This window comes from Budorcas taxicolor, chromosome 8 (assembly GCF_023091745.1).
Source record: "Budorcas taxicolor isolate Tak-1 chromosome 8, Takin1.1, whole genome shotgun sequence".
Lineage (NCBI taxonomy): Eukaryota > Metazoa > Chordata > Mammalia > Artiodactyla > Bovidae > Budorcas > Budorcas taxicolor.
The window spans coordinates 74729369-74753541 of record NC_068917.1 but is presented as its reverse complement, the minus strand read 5'-3'; the positions used below and the strand labels follow the sequence as shown (position 1 = coordinate 74753541).

At 40.6% G+C, this 24173-nt stretch overlaps 1 non-coding gene across 1 annotated transcript; it reads right to left on the bottom strand.

The window, feature by feature from the left end:
- Positions 1–17147: 17147 nt before the first annotated feature.
- TRNAC-ACA (transfer RNA cysteine (anticodon ACA)) lies at positions 17148–17219 on the bottom strand. Its single transcript has one exon. It is a non-coding gene; the product is annotated as a tRNA-Cys (tRNA).
- Positions 17220–24173: the final 6954 nt, after the last annotated feature.

The window sequence follows — 24173 nt, the reverse complement described above, 5'->3', positions numbered from 1 at the left end:
GATTCTACATATGTGTTAATATACGATATTTGTTTTTCTTTTTCTGACTTAATCTACAAACAGGTCATGCAGCTCAATATCAAAAGAAGGAAACAACCCAATCAGAAAATGGGTAGAAGACCTAAATAGACATTTCTCCAAAGAAGACATACAGATGGACAGGAGGCACATGAAAATATGCTCCACATCACTAGTTATTAGACAAAGGCAGATCCTGGAGCTCCTCTTATCTCCTTGCTTTTTCTAAATATCTGTTCCAGGCACCAATACTCGGCTGTCTATTAGTTGCCTCTGTTTTTCAGGGTTTCAACTTAGCCTGCTTTCCTTTTCAACATGCAGAATTTCCCCACATTGTCCTTATCTATCTCATTTCTTTCTCCCCTTCCTAATGATCTTATTTAACTAATGGTGATCAAATTTATATCTCTTGCCCTATAGTCTCCTCTTGAGCTTCAGACTCATAAATTCCAACTACTGACTAAGCATCTCTATGTGGATATTCAGCTGGTATCCAAAACTCAGTTTGTTCAAAATCATTAACTTTTCCCAAGAAACTGATTCAACTACTGATTCTGTTCCAAAGTCAGAGCATCTGTATTTTTTATCTTGAAAATCTTTTTCTGTCATTCTCCCATTCACCTAATGAATGAACAAGTGCAGACAATTCTATTTTCCAGATTGTTCTTAAACCATCCACTTCTCTTTGTTTTCATTAGCCAGCTTTCTCTCTTACCTGGATCCTTGCAACAGCACATCACTTGGTGTCCAATCTCCCTTTCCTCTAGTACACACACCTCTGGAATTTGCTTTTCTAAAGTGCAAATCTAAAAAAACAATAAAGTGAAAATCTAATGATATTGTCAGCAACCCCTACATTCAAAACTTGTATTATTTCCAAGGATTCTCAGGAAAAAGTTCAAACTTCTTAGTGACCTTATCACTTGCTATTACTATTATCCAAGTCTACTCTTAGTCTTATTAAGCTAGTAACAACTCCTTGAATATTTCATGGTCTTTCTCTTCCTCTCTTCTCTCTTTGCCTCTTCTCTTAAATCTCTTTCCCCACCATCCATCTCTCTCTCCTCTTAGTTTCTTCTCTTTGGATCTCTCTTCCTTTTCATGCCTGTCATTTGATGGTCTAAATTTTCCTTATCCTTCTGGTTTTACCTTAGATGTCACTGCTTCCTGAGGAGAATTCGTGATCCTGTCCCCGAAGTCTGGATTATGGATCCTTGTTACGTATCCCCACAGAATTCTCCACTTCCCCATTTTAAAGCATTTATAACAGTATATTGTGATGGTTTATTTAATTTTTTTTCTAAAGCTATAAACTCCTTGAAGACAGATGCTGTTGCCACTGTCTTTGTACCATGTAAAATAATACCAGGCATGTAGTAGGTACTCAAAAATATTTCAGAGAGAGAGGAAGAGAGAGGGGAAGAGAGAGGTGAAGAGAAGAAGAGGAGGAGGAAAATGGGGGAGGAAGAGAAGCAGGAGGAGGAGAGGAAGAAGGAAGAAAAAGGAGAAGAATGAATTTGTGACATGAAAATGTTATTAAGTCCCAAGGAATTGAATTTTCAGAGAAGATGGCTTTAAGCACATTTTATTTGAGTTTCCAGCTGTGCTTAATTTAATTCATACTATGTTTAGCACAGAATTAATTATATAAGTAAAACTGTTTAAAAATATATGACTGGATATTGTAAACAGTACTGCAATGAGCATTGGAATGCATGCATCCTTTTGGACCTTGATTTTCTCCAGATGTATACCCAGGAATGGGGTGGTGGAGAGAAGAGATAGTTAGGGAGATTGGGAGGGACATATACACACTGCTGTATTTAAAATGGATTACCAACAATGACTTGCTGTACAGCACAAGGAACTCTGCTCAATGTTAAGTGACAACCTAAATGGGAAAAGAATTTGGAAAAGAATAGACAAATCACTTTGCTGTATAACCAAAACTGACACAACATTGTTAACCAACTATACTCCAATATAAAATAAAAAGTTAAAAAGATATATGAATGGATATGCAATTGTTTTACAATCTAAAAAGAAAAAAAAAAGCTTTGTATACTTCAATAAACCAAATTCATAATTCGGTTTTAATTCAGATTGTTTTACCTCAGTGCCCTCTGGCTCAGAGAAGACATGTTTCAGCAGCTACAAAAACCATACACTCTGTCTTCCTGTCCTATATTTATCTCTGACTCCTATTGATTTTGCCTACTAAATAGCTACTTGATCTTACCTCCACCACAGATTTTTCCTTCCCCATCCAGTTTCTCTTTTAATAGTTGTCCTTGTTTTTCTGTCTAACATAATCTGATTGTCTTATCTTCAGAAGAGCTTGTATACAATGTTGGCTCCCTTGTGGAGCATATGTGAGAGTTCTTCAGATAATCCACTGTGATCTCTTCATGACACAAATCTGTAATGTAAGAGTTTCAGTTCTGGCTCAGTCTCTAATACAAGCCCCTAACTCCTGCCATCACTACCAAGCCTCTGCTGGTGGAGTCTCCTCATCCAGTGAAATACCTGCAAAAGGGGCTCAAGCCTACTTTCCTAGGTGTTCACTCAGCCCCAAGAAAACTCTTTGCCTTTTCCACATGAAACAGTAGGCTCGGAACTTCCTTGCTGATCCAGTGGTTAAGAATCCACCTTCCAATGCAGGGGACCAGAGTTCCATCCTTGGTCAGGGAAACAAGATCCCACATGCAGTGGGGCAACTAGAGCTGTCCCCTGCACTAGAGAAAAGCCTGTGCATCACAACAAAGAGCCAACATGCCACAACTAAGACCCAACACATCTTAAGAAAAAATAAACATAGGCATTTAGGTTGCTTCATTGCATTCCCTCTCTTACCTACACCATTTATCTCCAGTTCCCTTTTCATCTAAGTAGCACAGGAGTATTTTGAAAGGCTTGATGGATAATTCAGTATTTAAAGAACAAGCAAAATTCAATTTACCATTCTTTTAGGAACTCTTCTCAAATAATTTTCTGGGATCTCCCTTCCTTGGCTTCTCATGAAAAAGAAGGAAATAACCTCCTTCAAGGCACATTGTTCTCCCCCGAAAGGCTGACAACCTACTCCCACACCCCTAATCTTCTTACTATAATGGCTAATGTGGTAAGTTCTTTTTGCCCTGGTGCCCGTCAGCAAACCTTATTAGGAAGTGGTCAGATCTAGCTGTTGGTAGATCTTGACCTTAAAATGTGAAGTCCTTAGGTTATTTTCGCCCCTTGCTCTGTGCCTGAATCATAATTTCAGGACATAGAAATCATTCTTCTCAACAACTTATATGCTTAACATAAATCTCCCTTGGATGATTCAGGGCAAGTCTTCAGCACTGAACTTTGTATTAATTAAGCCATGTTACCACTAGAGACATGAATTGGAAAATTAAAAGAGATGTATGTCATATTTGTCTCCCAAGCTAAGTGAATTATAACAATTACAAATGGTTTTTTTAAAAAAAAAAAAAAAAGATAAAGAATGATTGAATTCAAAGAGTCACAAAAATCCATGATTTGACTTCTAAGATAAAGCTTGTAGTTACTGCTTGTGGTTAGTTGCTCAGTCATGTCCAACTCTTTGTGACCCCATGGATTGTAGCCCACCAGGCTCCTCTGTCTGTTGGAATTCTCCAGGCAAGAATACTGGAGTGGGTTTCCATATCCTCCTTCCTCCAGGGGATCTTCCCAACCCAGGGATCGAACTCAGGTCTCCTACACTGCTGGCAGATTTTTTACCTAAGGGACCCAAATGAAAGAGGTTACATAGACGTTTAGTTATCTATGGCCAATGCCATTCTACTTTTTATATTCTTCCCCTCCTGGGAAGCACTTTATTGACCAAAGTTCGATCATCTTTCTTAATATTTGACTCAAAGTGTCCCAGAGACGTCAGTGCTGATCACATTCTTAAATATGCTGAGACATTGGAAATAGAACTATTGTGAATTCAGTACTGAGTGCTGAAATTTGAGATGAAAATCCTCATGATTCTTAGCTACTTCAATACCTGATGTGCTTTGAGCAAAGACTTGATCTTTCCTAAGGCACACTTGGTGCCAAGCACTCCTTCTGTACTGATGCGGGCTCATATGAAGACTTTATTTGATTTCTTCTTTTCTAGGACTTTTATCCAAAGGGAAGACAGGGTCCCAGACTAAAGCATAAAAGACCAGTTTCAAGTGACCTTTAAATTCAGGCTTGGAGAACTGCTCAGATCTTTTCAACTTCACTTTGTCCTAAAAGAATTATTTGATTCTGCAGCTTAATAATATTACCTCTTGTAATTTCTAATGACTATTGTTGCTTGGATCAATCCTGGAACATCCTACAGATATTCTAAGTAGGATTCCAAATTCTGGGCTGAATGTCAACAGTATCAGCCAGTTAAAATTTCCAACTGCAATTGATTGTTGATCTAATATTGGAATGAGGTTGGGGCATTCCTCAGGCCCAAAGGGAAAACTTTAAGCTCTAACAATAGCATGCATACATTGATTTTGCACCACATGCCAGGAACTAAACATTTTACAAGTACTATATTGATTAATCTTCAGAGTCTTTCCTATGAGGTAGATTCCATTATTAACTCCATTTCATCGATGGGAAGATTGAAAGCAAGAGATACAATTGTACAAAGTCACATGGTGAGCAGATGTCAGAACTAAGAGTGCATTTAAGTCTGTCTGATGCTGAAGCTGATGCTCCTAACCACTGTTTGCAGTTCCTCCCAGAATGCTGATAAAGCTGTCTTTGGCATGGCTTCTTTCCTAGGGCCACTTTTATAGATCAGTACCTCTAAGAGGTATGGGTATAAAATAATTCTTGCAAACATCATCATCCCAGGAGGTTATCTGTCTGTGATACTGGATTAGTGCCTAGAGACTCAAATTTCCCCAATATTCCTTTTAACCTTTTGCAACATAATCCCTTCATTGAGAATAAAGAGAGGACTCATGTTCAGAACAAGTTCCTTCTATCACCTTTGTGAATTTAACAAATGGGTGAATTTAACTCAGATAACTGTTATGTCTACTACTGTGAGCAAGAATCCCTTAGAAGAAATGGAGTAGCCCTCATAGTCAACAAAACAGTCCAAAATGCAGTACTTGGATGCAATCTCAAAAATGACAGAATGATCTCTGTTCGTTTCCAAGACAGCCATTCAATATCACAGTAATCCAAGTCTATGCCCCAACCAGTAATGCTGAAGAAGCTGAAGTTGAAGGGTTCTATGAAGACCTACAAGACCTTCTAAAACTAACACCAAAAAAAGATGTCCTTTTCATTATAGGGGACTGGAATGCAAAAGTAGGAAGTTAAGAGATACCTGGGGTAACAGGAAAATTTGACCTTGAAATACAAGATGGAGCAGGTCAAAGGCTAATAGAGTTCTGCCAAGAGAACACACTGTTCATAGCAAACACCCTTTTCCAACAACACAAGAGAAGACTACACATGGACATCACAGATGGTCAATACAATACACAGATTGATTATATTTTTTGCAGTCAAAGATAGAGAAGCTCTATACAGTCAGCAAAAATAAGACCAGGAGCTGACTGTGGCTCAGATCATGAACTCCTTATTGCCACATTCAGACTTAAACTGAACAAAGTAGGGAAAACCACTAGACCATTCAGGTATGACCTAAATCAAATCCTTTATGATTATACAGTGGAAGTGACAAAAAGATACAAGGGATTAGATATGATAGACAGTGCCTGAAGAACTACGGATGGAGGTTCATGACATTGTACATGAGGCAGGGATCAAGACCATCCTCAAGAAAAAGAAACGAAAAAAGGCAAAATGGTTCTCTGACGAGGCCTGACAAATAGCTGAGAAAAGAAGAGAAATGAAAGGCAAAGGAGAAAAGGAAAGATATACCCATTTGAATTCAGAGTTCCAGAGAACAGAAAGGAGAGATAAGAAAGCCTTCCTCAGGAATCAGTGCAAAGAAATAGAGAAAAACATTGGAATGGGAAAGACTAGAGATCTTTTCAAGAAAATTAAAGATATCAAGGGGCCATTTCATGCAAAGATGGGCACAATAAAGGACAGAAATAGTATGGAACTAACAGAAGAAGAAGACGTTAAGAAGAGGTGGCAAGAATACACAGAACTATACAAAAAATATCTTCATGACCCAGATGGCTATGATGATGTGATCACTCACTAGGAGTCAGACATCCTGGTATGTGAAGTCAAATGGGCCTTAGGAAACATCACTGCAAACAAAGCTAGTGAAGGTGGTGGAATTCCAGTTGAGCTATTTCAAATCCTGAAAGATGATGCTGTGAAAGTGCTGCACTCAATATGCCAGCAAATTTGGAAAACGCAGCAGTGACCACAGGACTGGAAAAGGTCAGTTTTCATTTCAACCCAAAAAAAGGCATTGCCAAAGAATGTTCAAACTACCACATAATTGCACTCATCTCACATGCTAGCAAAGTATGCTCAAAATTCTCCAAGCCAGGCTTCAGCAATACGTGAACCGTGAACTTTCAGATGTTCAAGCTGGATTTAGCAATGGCAGAGGAACCAGAGATCAAATTGACAGCATCCGCTGGATCATTGAAAAAGCAAGAGAGTTGCAGAAAAATATCTACTTCTGCTTTATTGAGTATGCCTTTGACTGTGTGGATCACAATAAACTGTGGAAAATTCTTAAAGAGATGGGAATAGTAGACCACCTTACCTGCTTCCTGAGAAATCTGTACGCAGGTCAAGAAACAACAGTTAGAACTGGTCATGGAACTACAGACTGGTTCCAAATCGGGAAAGGAGTGTGTCAAGGCTGCATACTGTCACCCTGATTATTTAACTTATACGCAGAGTACATCATGCGAAATTCTGGACTGGATGAAACATAAGCTGGAATCAAGATTGCTGGGAGGAATATCAATAACCTCAGATATGCAGATGACAGCACTTATGGCAGAAAGTGAAGAACTACAGAGCCTCTTGATGAACGTGAAAGAGGAGAGTGAAAAAGTTGGCTTAAAACTGAACATTCAGAAAACTAAGATCATGGCATCCGGTCCCATTACTTCACGGCAAATAGTTGGGGAAACAATGGAAACAGTGAGAGACTATTTTAGGGGGCTCCAAAATCACTGCAGATGGTGACTGCAGCCACGAAATTGGAAGAAAAGCTATGACCATCAGTTCAGTTCAGTTCTGTCGCTCAGTTGTGTCTGACTCTTTGCGACCCCATGAATCACAGCATGCCAGGCCTCCCTGTCCATCACCAACTCCCGGAGTTCACTCAGACTCACGTCCATCGAGTCAGTGATGCCATCCAGCCATCTCATCCTCTGTCGTCCCCTTCTTCTCCTGCCCCCAATCCCTCCTAGCATCAAAGTCTTTAGACAGCATATTAAAAAGCAGAGATATAACTTTGCCAACAAAGATTTTTCTAGTCAACGGTATGGTTTTTCCAGTAGTCATGTATGGATGTGAGAGTTGAACTATAAATAAAGTTGAGTGCCAAAGAACTGATGTTTTTGAACTGTGGTTTGGAGAAGACTCTTGAGAGTCGCTTGGACCTCAAGGAAATCCAACCCGTCAATCTGAAAGGAAGTCAGTCCTGAATATTCATTGGAAGGACTGATGCTGAAGCTGAAACTCCAGTACTTTGGCCACCTGATGCAAAGAACTGACTCACTGGAAAAACCCTGATTGAAGAGGGGAGAAGGGGATGACAGAGGATGAGATGGTTGGATGGCATCACCAACTTGATGGACATGAGTTTGAGTAAGCTCCAGGAGCTGGTGATGGACACGGAAGCCTGTAGTACTGCAGTCCATGGGGTCACAAAGAGTCGGTCATGACTGAGTGACTAAATGTCTGACTTACTGATCACCTTTGTAGATGACTATCTTTTTTATCCTGATTGTCTGAAGAAAATCCAGTCTTGAATTTTTTAAATGTTGAGAGGATTTTTAGTTTATTACCTGGAACTTCAGGAAGCAACAGTTAGAACTGGACATGGAACAACAGACTGGTTCCAAATAGGAAAAGGAGTACGTCAAGGCTGTATATGGTCACCATGCTTATTTAACTTACATGCAGAGTACATCATGAGAAACACTGGGCTGGAAGAAGCACAAGCTGGAATCAAGATTGCAGGGAGAAACATCAATAACCTCAGATATGGCAATGACACCACCCTTATGGCAGAAAGTGAAGAGGAACTAAAGAGCCTCTTGATGCAAGTGAAAGAGGAGAGTGAAAAAGTTGGCTTAAAGCTCAACATTCAGAAAATGAAGATCATGGCATCTGGTCCCATCCCTTCATGGCAAATAGATGGGGAAACAGTGAAAACAGTGGCTGACTTTATTTTTCTGGGCTCCAAAATCACTGCAGATGGTGACTGCAGCCATGAAATTCAAAGACGCTTACTCCTTGGAAGAAAAGTTATGACCAACCTAGATAGCATATTCAAAAGCAGAGACATTACTTTGCCAACAAAGGTCTGTCTAGTCAAGGCTATGGTTTTTCCAGTAGTCATGTATGGATGTGAGAGTTGGACTATAAGGAAAGCTGAGCACCAAAGAATTGATGCTTTTGAACTGTGGTGTTGGAGAAGACTCTTGAGAGTCTCTTGGACTTCAAGGAGATCCAACCAGTCCATCCTAAAGAAGATCAGTCCTGGGTGTTCATTGGAAGGACTGATGTTGAAGCTGAAACTCTAATACTTTGGCCACCTGATGCGAAGAGCTGACTCAGATTGAGGACAGGAGGAGAAGGGGACAACGGAGGATGAGATGGTTGGATGACATCATTGACTTGACGGACATGGGTTTGGGTGGACTCCAGGAGTTGGTGATGGACAGGGAAGCCTGGCATGCTGCGGTTCATGAGGTTGCAAAGAGTTGGACATGACTGAGTGACTGAACTGAACTGAACTGAACTGAACCTGGAACGTTTCTGATTATGTCACTTGGACCGTGAGAGAACTTCATTTTATGTGCAGTCAGAATCTTTATTTCCTGTTTTAACTGTTGTTCCAAAGCTTTGTGCAATTAGAATGGTGACCTCTTCCTCCCTTCCATGTGGCAGTAATGATTCCAGTATTTTCTTATGGCCCCTTTGTGGACCAGGCTACTGCATCTAATAAGTGAGCTACTTGGTAGAGTATATTATCTAATTTTCTTGTAGCAATTTATATTATTAAATCAGACACATATATAACTGGAACACCATTTTCCTTTCATTTTAATTTCCCCATCTCCCATTACCAATCAGAAAAAGAAAATTTATCTTTTCTCTCAGTTCAGTTCAGTTGCTCAGTCATGTCCGACTCTTTGTGACCCCATGAATTGCAGCAATTAATTCCTTTCAATTAAAAAAAAATCTCTTTTAGGTAATATTCACACTCAAGTATTATCATTTCAATTACTATTCTCAACTCTGTTTACAAGTGAGTGTGTTTCTTTATGAGTCTTTCTTATCCTATTTTTAATTGAATGGCAGCATGAAGGACATGTTAATACTTTGTATTATTTTTTTGTGCTGTTACTGATTCTATACTTCAAAAATGTTTATATTTTGCCACTTCAGAGATGTAAATGTGATGTGATTAGTTTGCTTTCTAATGTGTTTCATATAGGTCTTCTGGTTTACTACTTCATGTCATCAGCAAAACTTTGCCTCAGACCTAGCATGTAGCATATAATCTATGAGAATTTACTTCTGTCCACCAAAGCTCCTTCTCTTTCATTTCCCTCCCTCCTTTCCCCCCCACACCGACTCCCCGCAACCACCACAAAATAGGAATTCTCCACATGTTAATTCAAAGATAAAAAACCTGGGGGAATTTTCCAGTAAGAAGTCTATAATTAGAGATACATTTTTCATCCTAGTCATTTTGGTTATTACTCATTGAAACCCTCCATGTTCAAAACACAGCCCCCAAACCCATTTTTCATGGGTCAAAGCTTAGAGCATTCCAATTTTATTACAGAATATTTAAGTCCAGGACCACAACTCTTATGGGATTCTGCCAATGCACATGGTCTTAGAGGCCAGAGGCAGTGACCTCTGTTGTTGTCATTACAAGCTACATTTTGCTGTGAAAACAAAAAACAAACAAGAAAAATAAAGTTCAGTGGCATAAACCAATGAAAACTTATCTCTCGTTAATGCAACACATCCATTCTAGCCCAGCAGGGTTCATTGTTGTCACCCAGGGGCCCAGAGATAATAGAGTGGCCAACTTTTTGAATAATGTCAGGCATGTTCCAGAGAGAAAGAGCATGGTAAATCATGGATTGGCTCTTATAGCTTCTAATAGAAGTGACTCTCACATTTCAAATTCAGCCACATAACCACTTCCGTGCTTAGGGTGAAGGAATGCTATTCTACTCTGTGCCTGGAGAAGAACCAGGAATACTGGGAAAACAACAGCACTACATCCATGATAGGATGTATTTTTTAAAATCTGGATCATTTTTAACTCTTTATTGAATTTGTTACAATATTGCTTCTGTTTTATGTTTTGGTTTTTTGTTTGAGAGGCATGTGCAATCTTAGCTCTCCCACCAGGGACTGAACCCACACCCCCTGCATTGGAAGGGAGTGTTTTAACCAGTGGACCACTAGGGAAGTCCTGTGATAGGATGCTTCTTTTGTCTTAAGACTATTGTCTTAAGATTTTGTCTTCTACTATAATTTCAGTCTCATGAGAAGGATAGAAAGGGGGAAAATGGACACTTTTAAATTTTGGATTCAGGTTCCCTTATGACTGATAAATAGCACTGAATCACTTGTGAAATATGAAAACTTCTTTTGGGACTCAGGCCTAAGATTCTCACCAGATGGAGGCTAGGAAGACCCCAGATTCTCAGTTTGTTTTGTTTCATTTATAGGGACAAGAAGGAAAGACATCTAAGCCCAGGTAAAATGGTAAAAAAGGAAAGTCTTCTTCCTATAGTCTAGGCTAGAGTCAAAAGAAACATCCCACTGTTAAGGTTCTGTTTATTAGGAGATGCCACCCACACCAGGACAATGGCCTTGTTTATCTGAACATTCCAACTAGATGGGTGCATGGAGAGAGAAGACATCTAAAGACTTAAGACTGCAAAGCAACTATGGCACAAATCATGAATTTAAGTCTCTTTACTATAACTCTAAAAATGTCCAAATACAGCCTAAAATAGAAAGTCTGAATCGCTCCTTCTCAAAGTTGGAATGAAAGGTGAGTGCTTGAATTCCTTCTAAAGGATAGCAGTGACCTTAGGTAAGGATCCAATTTTACTCATTTTCTTTATGTGGACAGATTCTCTAATAAGAAGAAGATGTTTCTGGAGAACATTGAATTTCTATCTCCTTAACTATTAATTAAAGAAAAAAAAAAAACAAAACCCTGCAGCTGCAAGGTTAATGGATTTAGAGAATTACTTTAACTATATGTTAAAAGCTACAAGACTGAGTGGCTTAATAACAAGGGATCATTTATTTTACCTTCCCAGAGTTGATTCAGTAGCATGAGCATGTCCTAAACACCCAAGTGCTTTCTTTTTTCCTGCTCTGCCATCTTTGCTATATGGGTGGCATTTCTCCTCATGGTCACAGTATGGCTGCCTCAGCTCCAAACACTAATTACATCCTCATAGTGAAAGTGAAAGTGAAGTTGCTCAGTCATGTCTGACTCTTTGTGACCCCATGGACTATAGCCTACCAGGCTCCTCTGTCCATAGGATTTTCCAGGCAATAGTACTGGAGTGGATTGCCATTTCCTTCCCCAGGGGATCTTCCCGACCCAGGGATCGAACCCCGGTCTCCCACATTGTAGACAGATGCTTTACCATCTGAGCCACCAGGGAAGTCCTCATAGAGAAGATCCAAATGCAGGAAGGGCCAAGTCCCCATCAATGTCCCTTCTAACAAGTGAGGAAAATGTCTTTAGAGGCATACTGTCTTAGGTCCCATTTGCCAGATTGCTTTACATATCCATGTTTATACTGATCACAGTAAGGGTAATGGAAATACTCTAATCAATATTCATCGCCTGGGGCTGAGACGTATTCATCTTCCTTGAGCTCAAGGGAAGCTGACTACCCAATCAAAATGGGGGTTCTGCCAGCAAAAAGTATATGAAGAGAAAGACATAGCTCATGGCAACCTCAGAATCAAGGCACAGAGAGGGGCTGTGGTTCCTTCCCTTTGATTCTGTGACAAGAACACTGGCCTCCTGTCTCCTCAGCACCATGACTTTTCTGTGTCTTTGTTGCTTTCTCTACAAAAGGGTTTGGCATAGTGTTTGCTTAAATTCTATGGTGAGTAAGCATCATCATCCTAATTAAAAAAAAAAAAAAAAGACCTGCTGAAGGGATTACTTCCATGTGGAACAATGAAACAATCACCTAAATAGCCACAGCTCAGTTCACAGATGCTGCTGCCTGGATATGGGAAGAGTGCTGACTTACTGCACAGCTCTGCTGGGGCTATATCCTCACCCCACCTCTGACCAGCTGGTACACCTCGTCTCATGCCTTTCCTAGCATTTGCTGGCTGTGATGTATGTCCCCTGCAAGAAGGAAAAAAAAAAAAGTCTCTCCTGGGAGTTTGTACTGCAGACTAGCAATCCGCCCTTTTGGCCCAGTATTTCTGCAGAGCTGACACACACATAGTTCTTCGCACAGAGATGCTGAAACCAAGTGCCTCGTCATTGCACTGACTCAGAGAAAGAGCTGGAGCCGCTCTGGACTCAAGAGTCAGCCATCAGGGCAGCCTGATACTCCCTCTGCCTTTTGCCTTCTAGAGGCTTAGGTGCATATTTTTAAATCCGTGGGACTGCAAAAGAGAGAAGATAAATAGGCACCCACTCATTGGTTGGGTCTAGGTAAGCTGATATTATCCCACTGAGCAAATAGGGCAGGAGAATTCACCAGTGAGGAGGGAGATTACAGTTAAGATGAGGACTGCAGAGTTCTGTCTGAGTCAGCATCACCTTGTCCTGCAGAGCTCTCAGGTGACCCCCGGCCAAGGACACTGCAAGGACAGTGTCATGTGGTCGGACACAGAAAATGGATGCTTTGGAAGCCAACCGGCATTTGCTTTTTAATTACCTCCTCTTGGCTTCTGAAGATGATTTTTTTTTTTTTTTCATAGCAAAAAGCCCGGAAGAGAAGAAAATGTTCTTTCTTCATAGCTAACCATGTCCGTACATTAACCTTTAACACTGATTAAGATAGATGCTGTTTCAACCCCTGATGCTTTTAGAGATTTTAATTCGGGTGCCCAGTTCTTGACAAGCTTGCATTCAGCTTCTGTGATGTCCCTCAGTCACCTTGGGTTGCTAATGACAGGGTAAACATCCAGTCACCTAGAATTAGTGTGACTACCACAAATGTGGGCTCTGGAGCTCGGGTTCTTTTTCCTGTCTCCTGGGTAGTTACTCAGGCACCACCAGGTCTTGTGGTCATAAATAGCTGTAAAGCAATCCACACAATGCGCCACGTGAGCAGGACTGACTGATCATAAATGCGATAGCAATTCAGAGTAGGCACTTCTGCTGAGATTATCCTGGAGAGCTTACTGGAGGAAATTGATTATTCTATTGGGGAAAATAATGATGTTTAAAACGTAATCATATCCATAGTTTCTTTTAGGGAGGGAGGTGAAAAATGAAGAATTCATAAAGCTTATTTAGTTTAAAAAATGTATAGGAAGTTTATCTTTTTCTCATTAAAAGCAGCACCAACTTCCAGTCGCTTTACTGAGTTCTTTTGGATGGTGGTCGTGAGGGACCCAGCTTTATGGGTACAGGCAAGGGGTGCCCAGTGGTGTTCATTTTGCCAAAAGAAAGCATGTCCTCCACAAGAGGACTGACAACTGAAATCCTGAGAACTGCAGCTGGCAGGAAACAAAGAGGCTGAGTTAGAATTTTTTTTCTTAAGCATCCAATCGTCTATCCCACCACACCCACCTGGTAGAAGCTCCTGTGGGTCCTGCCGGAAACAAATCTCAAGATGAGTTTTTACAAGCATTTAGATCGACTGTACTGAGTTTTTTTCCTCTTTTTCTTTTTTGTGATTGCAGAGATCTGATGCCACAATGAGGTAGCCCATAACTAGAGCAGGCTAGCCCACAGAGATACAGGGTTTGCAAAAACTGCCTCATTCTCCCAGCAGGGATATCTGCGCTCAGAGAGAAGATGCATTTGTTACCCCAACATGGGTGGCTTGGGCCACCTGACCTTCACTGGGGTAGGTAATGGATAGACCCACAGGAAGAGAGTCCCCTTCCTGTGAACTCTGAGTTTATTTGTTATTCATGGGAGTAGCTGAGTTTTGAACCCACTCCAGTGTTCTTGCCTGGAGAATCCCAGGGACAGCGGAGCCTGGTGGGCTGCCGTCTATGGGGCCACACAGAGTCGGACACGACTGAAGTGACTTAGCAGCAGCAGCAGCAGCAGCAGCAGCTGAGTTTTGCATGAAGGAAAAGGAAGGTGACTAGGCATGAGCTTGCTCATGTATCTTCTTCCTTTTCAGAATTCTCTGGGTGTTGGGAGGCGTTATATACTGATTACTGGTGATTTAGCTTATCCCACGCATAGCCTACTCCCCTGCATAAAAGAATCCAAACTGGAGAGGAACAGCGCAGCGTGAAAGAGACAGGCAGAGGTCAATGCAGCCCGTTGCTCTGGAGCTGACATCCCAGGAAGGTTCCCTCCCCCTCTTGCCTCCAAATCCAATTTGTACTGTTTCCTTTGCTCCCCAACTTCCTGCTCCTCCACTACCTTCCCCGGGGGGGGGGGGGGGGGGGGGGGGGGGGGAAGTTTAGGATTGCAGGCAGGTTTTTTCAAGGACAGCACGCTGCTGGGAGCAACTCCCTCAGGGGAGGAAATGAGCAGGATGTATTTTCAAAGGCGCCTAAGTGCTGGGAGGGACCTGGTGAGACCACGGATGGATCTCCAGTCCCCTTCAAAGGAAGGTTGCCAGTAAATCAGATTATGTGGCTGACCTCTTGTGGCTATTTCATATTCTGAGGGTAGGTATATTATACATGGATTTTATTGTTCATTAACATTCTGAAGCCAGGGCAAACCTGGTTCTCATAGACCACCGCACTAGCCTGATCGGCATTCTCCTGTATAGAGGCTCCAAACTCATCACAGGAAAAATGGGAGAGTGAATCTCCTAAAGACGAGCCTTGGATATAAGCTGACTTCTCTCACGGGTGTGGGCTGAATGTCCCCCCTTGTCTCTTCATCACCACTGTCTTGTTTCTTTCACATATCTTAACCTCCTCTCCTTGTCTCTCTGCTTCCACAAATTTCTGTCATCCCCCACAGGGACTGAATTCACTTTGCTTTTTGGAGAATGTGTCTTATTTTCCACTGGAAGTAGAGAAGAATATTCATCTTTACTTCCTGCAATGGAAGGACTTCTAAAATGATTTGGCTCTGAGACAGCCAATTGCAGCCCTTCATAAACTAAACCTTAGAGAATTAAAAAAAAATTTTTTTTAAATTTTAAATTTTGTTTTTATTTTACTTTATAATACTGTATTGGTTTTGCCATACATTGACATGAATCCACCACGGGTGTACATGCGATCCCAAACATGAACCCCCCTCCCACCTCCCTCCCCACAACATCCCTCTGGGTCATCCCCGTGCACCAGCCCCAAGTTTGCTGTATCCTGCATCGGACATAGACTGGTGATTCAATTCCTACATGATAGTATACATGTTTCAATGCCATTCTCCCAAATCATCCCACCCTCTCCCTCTCCCTCTGAGTCCAAAAGTCTGCTATACACATCTGTGTCTTTTTTGCTGTCTTGCATACAGGGTCATCATTGCCATCTTTCTAAATTCCATATATATGTGTTAGTATACTGTATTGGTGTTTTTCTTTCTGGCTTACTTCACTCTGTATAATCGGTTCCAGTTTCATCCATCTCATCTGAACTCATTCAAATGCATTCTTTTTAACAGCTGAGTAATACTCCATTGTGTATATGTACCACAGCTTTCTTATCCATTCATCTGCTGATGGACATCTAGGTTGTTTCCATGTCCTGGCTATTATAAACAGTGCTGCGATGAACATTGGGGTACATGTGTCTCTTTCAATTCTGGTTTCCTCGGTGTGTATGCCCAGCAGTGGGATTGCTGGGTCATATGGCAGTTCTATTTGCATTTTTTTAAGGAATCTCCACACTGTTTTCCATAGTGGTTGTACTAGTTTGCATTCCCACCAACAGTGTAGGAGGGTTCCCTTTTCACCACACCCTGTCCAGCATTTATTGCTTGCAGATTTTTGGATAGCAGACATTCTGACTGGTGTGAAGTGGTACCTCATTGTGGTTTTGATTTGCATTTCTCTGATAATGAGTGATGTTGAGCATCTTTTCATGTGTTTGTTAGCCATCTGTATGTCTTCTTTGGAGAAATGTCTATTTAGTTCTTTGGCCCATTTTTTGATTGGGTCATTTATTTTTCTGGAATAGAGTTGCATAAGTTGCTTGTATATTTTTGAGATTAGTTGTTTGTCAGTTGCTTCATTTGCTATTATTTTCTCCCATTCAGAAGGCTGTCTTTTCACCTTGCTTATAGTTTCCTTTGTTGTGCAGAAGCTTTTAATTTTAATTAGATCCCATTTGTTTATTTTTGCTTTTATTTCCAGAATTCTGGGAGGTGGATTATAGAGGATCCTGCTGTGATTCATCCACAAGAACCACCAGATCAAAACCTTCTCTAATGAAAACAGCAATACTCCCAATACTATCCAAGGTGCCTTCAGAGGAAAATATGTTTGAACATCAAAGATAGTATTCCTTTGAATTATTTATACCAATTCAGTTACCTAAACATTTACAAATGTGTTAATAGCAGTGGCAATGGTTTAATGATGTAGAATGAAACAGGAATTATCACTGGCTGGAAACCTTACTGTAAATTTCTTAGTGTGTGTGTGTGTGTGTGTGTGTGTGTGTGTGTGTGTATGCTTGCATACACACTCAGTGGCTCCTGTGAACCTGTGAAGCTCGCTCAGTCATGTCCGACTCTGAGACCCCTTGGACTATAGCCTACCATGCTCTTCCGTCCGTGGGATTCTCCAGGCAAGAATACTGGAGTGGGTTGCCATTTCCTTCTCCAGGAGATCTTCCCAACCCAGGGATCGAACCTGGGTCTCCCGCATTGTAGGCAGACGCTTTACCATCTAAGCCACCAGGGAAGCTCAGTCATGTCCAACTCTTTGCGATCCCTTGGATGGTAACCCACCAGGCTCCTCTGACCATGGGATTTCCCAGGCAAGAATACTGGGGTGAGTTGCCATTTCCTTCTCCAGAGTATCTTCTTGATCGAGGGGTTGAATCTTCATCTTTTACATGTCCTGCCTTGGTAGGCAGATTCTTTACCACTGCAGTACCTGAGAAGCCCAACTGTACATGAAACGTTCTCTTGATGTTTATCTCTTTGTCACTGTTACATCTTGAATCCATATTATCTCCTTACTCAGAGCAAGATGGCTTGAATATCCTCAAGAGCATTAGTACAATATTGCCTGCTGAATAAGTTTAATATTGTATATTGTGTCATACCCTAAGTATGAGGGTATATTTCTAGGGTATCAGTCTATAAAACAAAGAGCCTGCTGTTTTGTAAGACAATGTAAAAGGTGGCATTTCAGATTGGTATTTTAGATGTTGCTATTTGAATCTGCAAAAAACCCCAAAAACCAAACAACTAAAATAAGGACTAGAGACCCCTCCAGGAGTCTAGGAAAGCTGAAAGAAAGCCTAGACAATCTCAGCACTCAGTCTCTTTCTTTAGCTGCCCTGTCACCCTCCACTCTGGTTGTAGGGAAAATCAGTGCCTCCATGGCGTATGCTCGGACTAAGGTGTCTTGTCTACAGCTGTACGCCCTAATGTTCCTCCTTCCTTTACCCCATCAAGATATCTTGATGTGCATTCCATTTGATCCAAGCACTCAATTAATTAGTTTCATAGATAGACACCCTCAAAGTATTGGCCAGATGTGTCTGGAGCCACAGCAGGGCTTTATCTTTGGTAGACCTTGGTGGGTGGGGAGTGGAGGTGGGTACAGGATGTTGACTCTGATAGATAGGGAAGAAAAAACAAAAGTGGGATGTGGAAAGTTAATGTGCTCTTGCTCACCAGAGTCCCTGTCTGCCTCAAAAAGCCTGGGGTTTGCACACAAGTGAGAACTTATTTTGAGTTAGATGATGTCAGATTGCAAGAAGTAAGGAGACAGAAGGTGATTTGAAGGGCCTCTGCGTCTAGACAATATGTTAACTTTGCCACTGTGCATCAGATCTTGTGATACTTAACTGGTCAGGTGATAGAAATAGAAGTATAAATAGATTTGAAAGTCAATCATAGTTAGAAAATAGGCTGATGGCAGAATTTCAGAGCATAAGTAAGACATTACTTCATAAGTAAAGGTGATAAGTGACTGACACATTCTGAATCAATATGAAGAAACAAACATTATAGAAGATAGACAATTGTTAATAAGATTAAGAAACCTAGGAAAAATTAATAATAAGCATGAAATGGCAATTCACAGCAAAAAGAACAAAGGCCCACTAAGTGTAAGAAGTAATGAAAGTTATAGAACAAACAAAATGTGATCATTTTTTTCTGTTAATTTGGCAAAGAATTTTTTTAAAGATATTGACCAGTATTGATGAGGATATGAAATAAAGATAAGTCCATTTTGTAGTCAGTACATTTGACTACAAAATGTATAGTCAAGACTATACATTTGTACAACTTTCTTGAAGGGTAATTTGGTGGTTTGGTTAAAAATGTATACAATGTTCAATTCATTATTTTTTAACAATACAAGTCAACTTTTAGGAATCAATTTCCATAAAAATAAGTTGCACACAAAAATTTACTATAAATATATTAGTTGCAGTTTTGAATAGTAAAATATTAGGAACAAATGCCTATCAGAAGTTAAGTTCAGATTGTTGGGTTATTACTTTGCTATTAAGAGAACCAGAAATTTGTCAATACAAACTGATTCCATCACATCTTCCTAAGAAGATTGGAGGGAAGTATATTTCTATATATAGGAAAAGAAAAGTGTCAGTGGAAGGCAAAGTTACATGTTAGCTGTGCTCTGAACTTCAGACAATTTGGGACATGTAGAGAAAATTTTATTTTACCAGGTCAGCTTGAAAGATTTTGAGGGGCAAAGTAATATTCTTTGCCCTTTTCTCTGGATTTTCTCAGAATTTACCACTTCAGTGACTCAAAAATCCATATTCATTATATCAATTGACATAAGCCTGCAAAATAGCAAAAAAGAAAAGAGTAAATGTTTCTTTCCCAATCACTATCATTGGACTTTCTCCCTGACTTTCCTCAAATATCCAGTCTTGTGTAACTTTTTCTGGTGTGGACTATACTTGGTAGAAACAGGTTTAGTTACCTTGATAGAAACGTATGATTGGATTTTCTAACATTTCAGAAGAAGCTCTGCCTGGAACAATGTGTTTTCAAAGACAGAAGAAAGTGAGAATAGCAATGGCTATGAATGCTGAAGTTTATCACTTCAAAACATCACGGCTTAAAAAATGCAGTCATAATGCATATTCTTGAACTTGAGCAATATACCCTCCTCTAGGAGACATTAACTATTTTGCCTTGTTTTCTGAATCTTCCATGAGAAGAATAAGGGCGAGGGAAGAAGAGGAACATTGATATGACAGTGGAGGCCAAAAATGTCCACAAATTATGTATGTCCTGGTGCACATAATTTGTATAACGTCAAAAGGTCAAGACATTAAAAACCATGGACATGAAAAGTAACATTACAAAACATGTAGAGTTTAGTGAAAAAAGCTAGCTATGATATGTACAGTCTGAATTTAATAGTGCAATTATTATACATATTTATAGAAAAAGTATATGATAATGATGATAGATAACTCAAAGTATTAAGACACGAGTCACATTTCTTTCAATGCAAAAAAAAAGATCAAACTTTTAAATCATGATTATGGGATATTTTTTAAATCATAAAAATCAACTAATACTTCCAGCATGATGAAACAACTGTATCAGTCTTTTTTTTCCTGCCATAAGCTTCTGGAAAACAGAGCATATATATGGAACAACTGTCTGTAGGCATTGGAAAGCAGATAGCACAGGACTGAGACTTTTGAGAGAAGAGTAAAGACCAAGATAAGGAAGAAAATCATGCTGGATTTCTGCTTGGAAGAACCTTCTGTATGGTGGGGAAGGAGAACTCAAGCACAGGAAATTGATATTCTAGAGTCAAGAGCATAGAGATTAGAATATTAGGGTTTGGGTAACTTGAGGCAGCTGAAATATATGGGCAAGAACATTGGAGAGGTGGGAACTATATGCAAAGAAGTATCTCCACAAATCTGTACAAAGAGCACATGCAGACTGACTGAACATTAAGGTTTGTATGGAGAAGACTCTTAAGAGTCATCTTGGACAGCAAGGTGATCCAACCAGTCCATCCTAAAGGAAATCAGTCCTGAATATTCATTGGAAGAACAAATGTTGAAGGTGAAGCTACAGTACTTTGGCCAGCTGATGTGAAGAGCCGACTCTCTGGAAAAGACCCTGATGCTGGGAAAGATTGAGGGCAGGAGGAGAAGCGAGTGATAGAAGATGAGGTGGTTGGATGAAATTATCGACTGAATGGACCTGAGTTTGAGCAAACTCCAAGAGATAGTGAAGGAGAGGGAAGCCCGGCATGCTGCAGTCCATGGCATCTCAGAGAGTCAGGCATGGCTGAGAGACAGAACAGAGAGACAAAACAACAACACAGGTCTGTCTATGGAAGCTGAGATTCCAGGAGCTCAACAGAATGGTAGGGCATGTTGAAGTTCTCATAAACCATGGTGGAGATACCTCATGGAACACTCAAGACATTCTGCACATGACTTGGAAGGATCATGCCTTAGTAGTAGAGCTCAGCTCACTTTGATGTATAGGCTATTCTGGATGCACCCCAACAAATCTTGAAAATCTGTCTCAAGAGACTCAAGGAGGTCCATGTAAGTCTTTATTACTGGCCAAAATAAAAATCAACATCTTTAAGTGGGGACAATGAAATCCAGATACTCAATAAAGCAGTATTTACAAATCCTAACTTCCCAGGTGACTCAGTGGTAAAGAATCTGCTTGCACTGCCAAGAGATGTGGGTCTGATACCTGGGTTGGGAAGATCCCATGGAAAAGGAAATGGCAACCCATTCCAGTATTCTTGCCTGGGAAATCCCATGGAGAGAGGGGAGCCTGGAAGGCTGCAATCCATGGGGCTGCAAAAGAGTCAACTAAACAACGAAGGCTATGAATGATGTGAATATTGGGGAGAATGAAGGGGAGGTAAGGAAGGAGAAGTGATGAGAGGTAATGATGAGAGGATATATGGGAACTCTCTGTTTTCTTGTCATATTTATAAAAAACTAAAACTGCTCTATAAAGTCCATTAATTAAAACATTCCTTCAGTTCAGTTCAGTTCAGTGTTAGAGGAACATTAAGAAGGTATGAGAAAAGAAGAAAGTTCACAAAACATCTCAGAGGTCATAAAAACCTAAATTTCCATCTTAAGAACTGAGGAAGAAAGAGCAAAGTAAACTCAAATAAGTGGAGGGAAGGGAATAAAGAGATACGAGCAGAAATTAGTAAAATGGAAAATGAATAAAATAAAAAAAGAAGATAAATGAAAGCAAAACTGTTTCTTTGAACACATCATTTTGATTGATACACCTCAAGCTAGATTAATCAAGAAAGGAAAGAGAAAAATATATATTACTATTATCAGGAATAATTGAGAGAACACTGTCAGACACGCAATAGAATGGAAATGATAGTAAGGGAACACTATGAATTACTTCAAACCAACAAATCTGAAATTTACAAAATTGAAATTGGAAAAATTCTTTGAAAGAGACAAATTACCAACACTAATACTTTTAAGATGCTTGCTCCTATGCATGTTTCTGTAAAGAACATGTATCAATAGGAAGTTTCTGTTTAGTTCAGTTGCTCAGTCATGTCCGACTCTTTGCGACTCCATGAATTGCAGCATGCCAGGCCACCCTGTCCATCACCAACTCCCAGAGTCTACTCAAAATCATGTCCATCAAGTCGGTGATGCCATCCAGCCATCTCATCCTCTGTCATCCCCTTCTCCTCCTGCCCCCAATCCCTCCCAGCATCAGAGTCTTTTCCAATGAGTCAACTCTTCGCATGAGGTGGCCAAGGTACTGGAGTTTCAGCCTTAGCATCATTCCTTCCAAAGAAATCCCAGGGCTGATCTCCTTCAGAATGGACTGGTTGGATCTCCTTGCAGTCCAAGGGACTCTCAAGAGTCTTCTCCAACACCACACTTCAAAAGTGTCAATTCTGCGCTCAGCTTTCTTCACAGTCCAACTCTCACATCCATACATGACCACTGGAAAAACCATAGCTTTGACTAGACAGACCTTTGTTGGCAAAGTAATGTCTCTGCTTTTTAATAAGCTATCTAGGTTGGTCATAACTTTCCTTCCAAGGAGTTCAGTTCAGTTCAGTTCAGTCTCTCAGTCATGTCCAACTCTTTGCGACCCCATGAATTGCAGCATGCCAGGCCTCCCTGTCCATCACCAACTCCCGGAGTTCACTCAAATTCACATCCATCAAGTTGGTGATGGCATCCAGCCACCTCATCCTCTGTTGTCCCCTTCTCCTCCTGTTCCCAATCCCTCCCAGCATCAGGGTCTTTTCCAATGAGTCAACTCTTCGCATGAGATGGCCAAAGTACTGGAGTTTCAGCTTCAGCATCAGTCCTTCCAATGAACACCCAGAACTGATCTCCTTTAGGATGGACTGGTTGGATCTCCTTGAAGTCCAAGGGACTCTCAAGAGTCTTCTCCAACACCACAGTTCAAAAGCATCAATTCTTCAGCACTCAGCTTTTTTCACAGTCCAACTCTCACATCCATACATGACTACTGGAAAAACCATAGCCTTGACTAGATGGACATTTGTTGGCAAAGTAATGTCTCTGCTTTTGAGTATGCTATTTAGGTTGGTCATAACTTTCCTTCCAAGGAGTAAGCATCTTTGAATTTCATGGCTGTAGTCACCATCTGCAGTGATTTTGGAATCCCCCCAAATAAAGTCTGACACTGTTTCCACTGTTTCCCCATCTATTTGCCATGAAGTGATGGGACCATATGCCATGATCTTCATTTTCTGAATGTTGAGCTTTAAGCCAACTTTTTCACTCTCCTCTTTCATTTGCATCAAGAGGCTCTTTAGTTCCTCTTCACTTTCTGCCATAAGGGTGGTGTCATCTGCATATCTGAGTTTTTGATATTTCTCCCAGCAATCTTGATTCCAGCTTGTGTTTCTTCCAGTCCGGTGTTTCTCATGATGTACTCTGCATAGAAGTTAAATAAGCAGGGTGACAATATACAGCCTTGACGTACTGCTTTCCCTATTTGGAACCAGTCTGTTGTTCCATGTCCAGTTCTAACTGTTGCTTCCTGACCTGCATATAGGTTTCTCAAGAGGCAGGTCAGGTGGTCTGGTAGTCCCATCTCTTTCAGAATTTTCCACAGATTATTGTGATCCACACATTCAAAGGTTTTGGCATAGTCAATAAAGCAGAAATAGATGTTTTCCTGGAACTCTCTTGCTTTTTCCATGATCTAGCAGATGTTGGCAATTTGATCTTTGTTTTCTCTGCCTTTTCTAAAACCAGCTGGAATATCTGAAAGTTCACAGTTCATGTATTGCTGAAGCCTGGCTTGGAGAATTTTGAGCATTACTTTACTAGCGTGTGAGATGAGTGCAATCGTGAGGTAGTTTGAGCATTTTTGGCATTGCCTTTCTTTGGGACTGGAATGAAACCTGACCTTTTCCAGTCCTGTGGCCACTGCTGAGTTTTCCAAATTTGCTGGCATATTGAATGCAGCACTTTCACAGCATCATCTTTCAAGATTTGAAATAGCTCAACTGGAATTCCATCACCTCCACTAGCTTTGTTTGTAGAGATGCTTTCTAAGGCCCACTTGACTTCACATTCCAGGATGTCTGGCTCTAGGTGAGTGATTACACCACTGTGATTATCTGGGTCATGAAGATCTTTTTTGTACAGTTCTTCTGTGTATTCTTGCCACTTCTTCT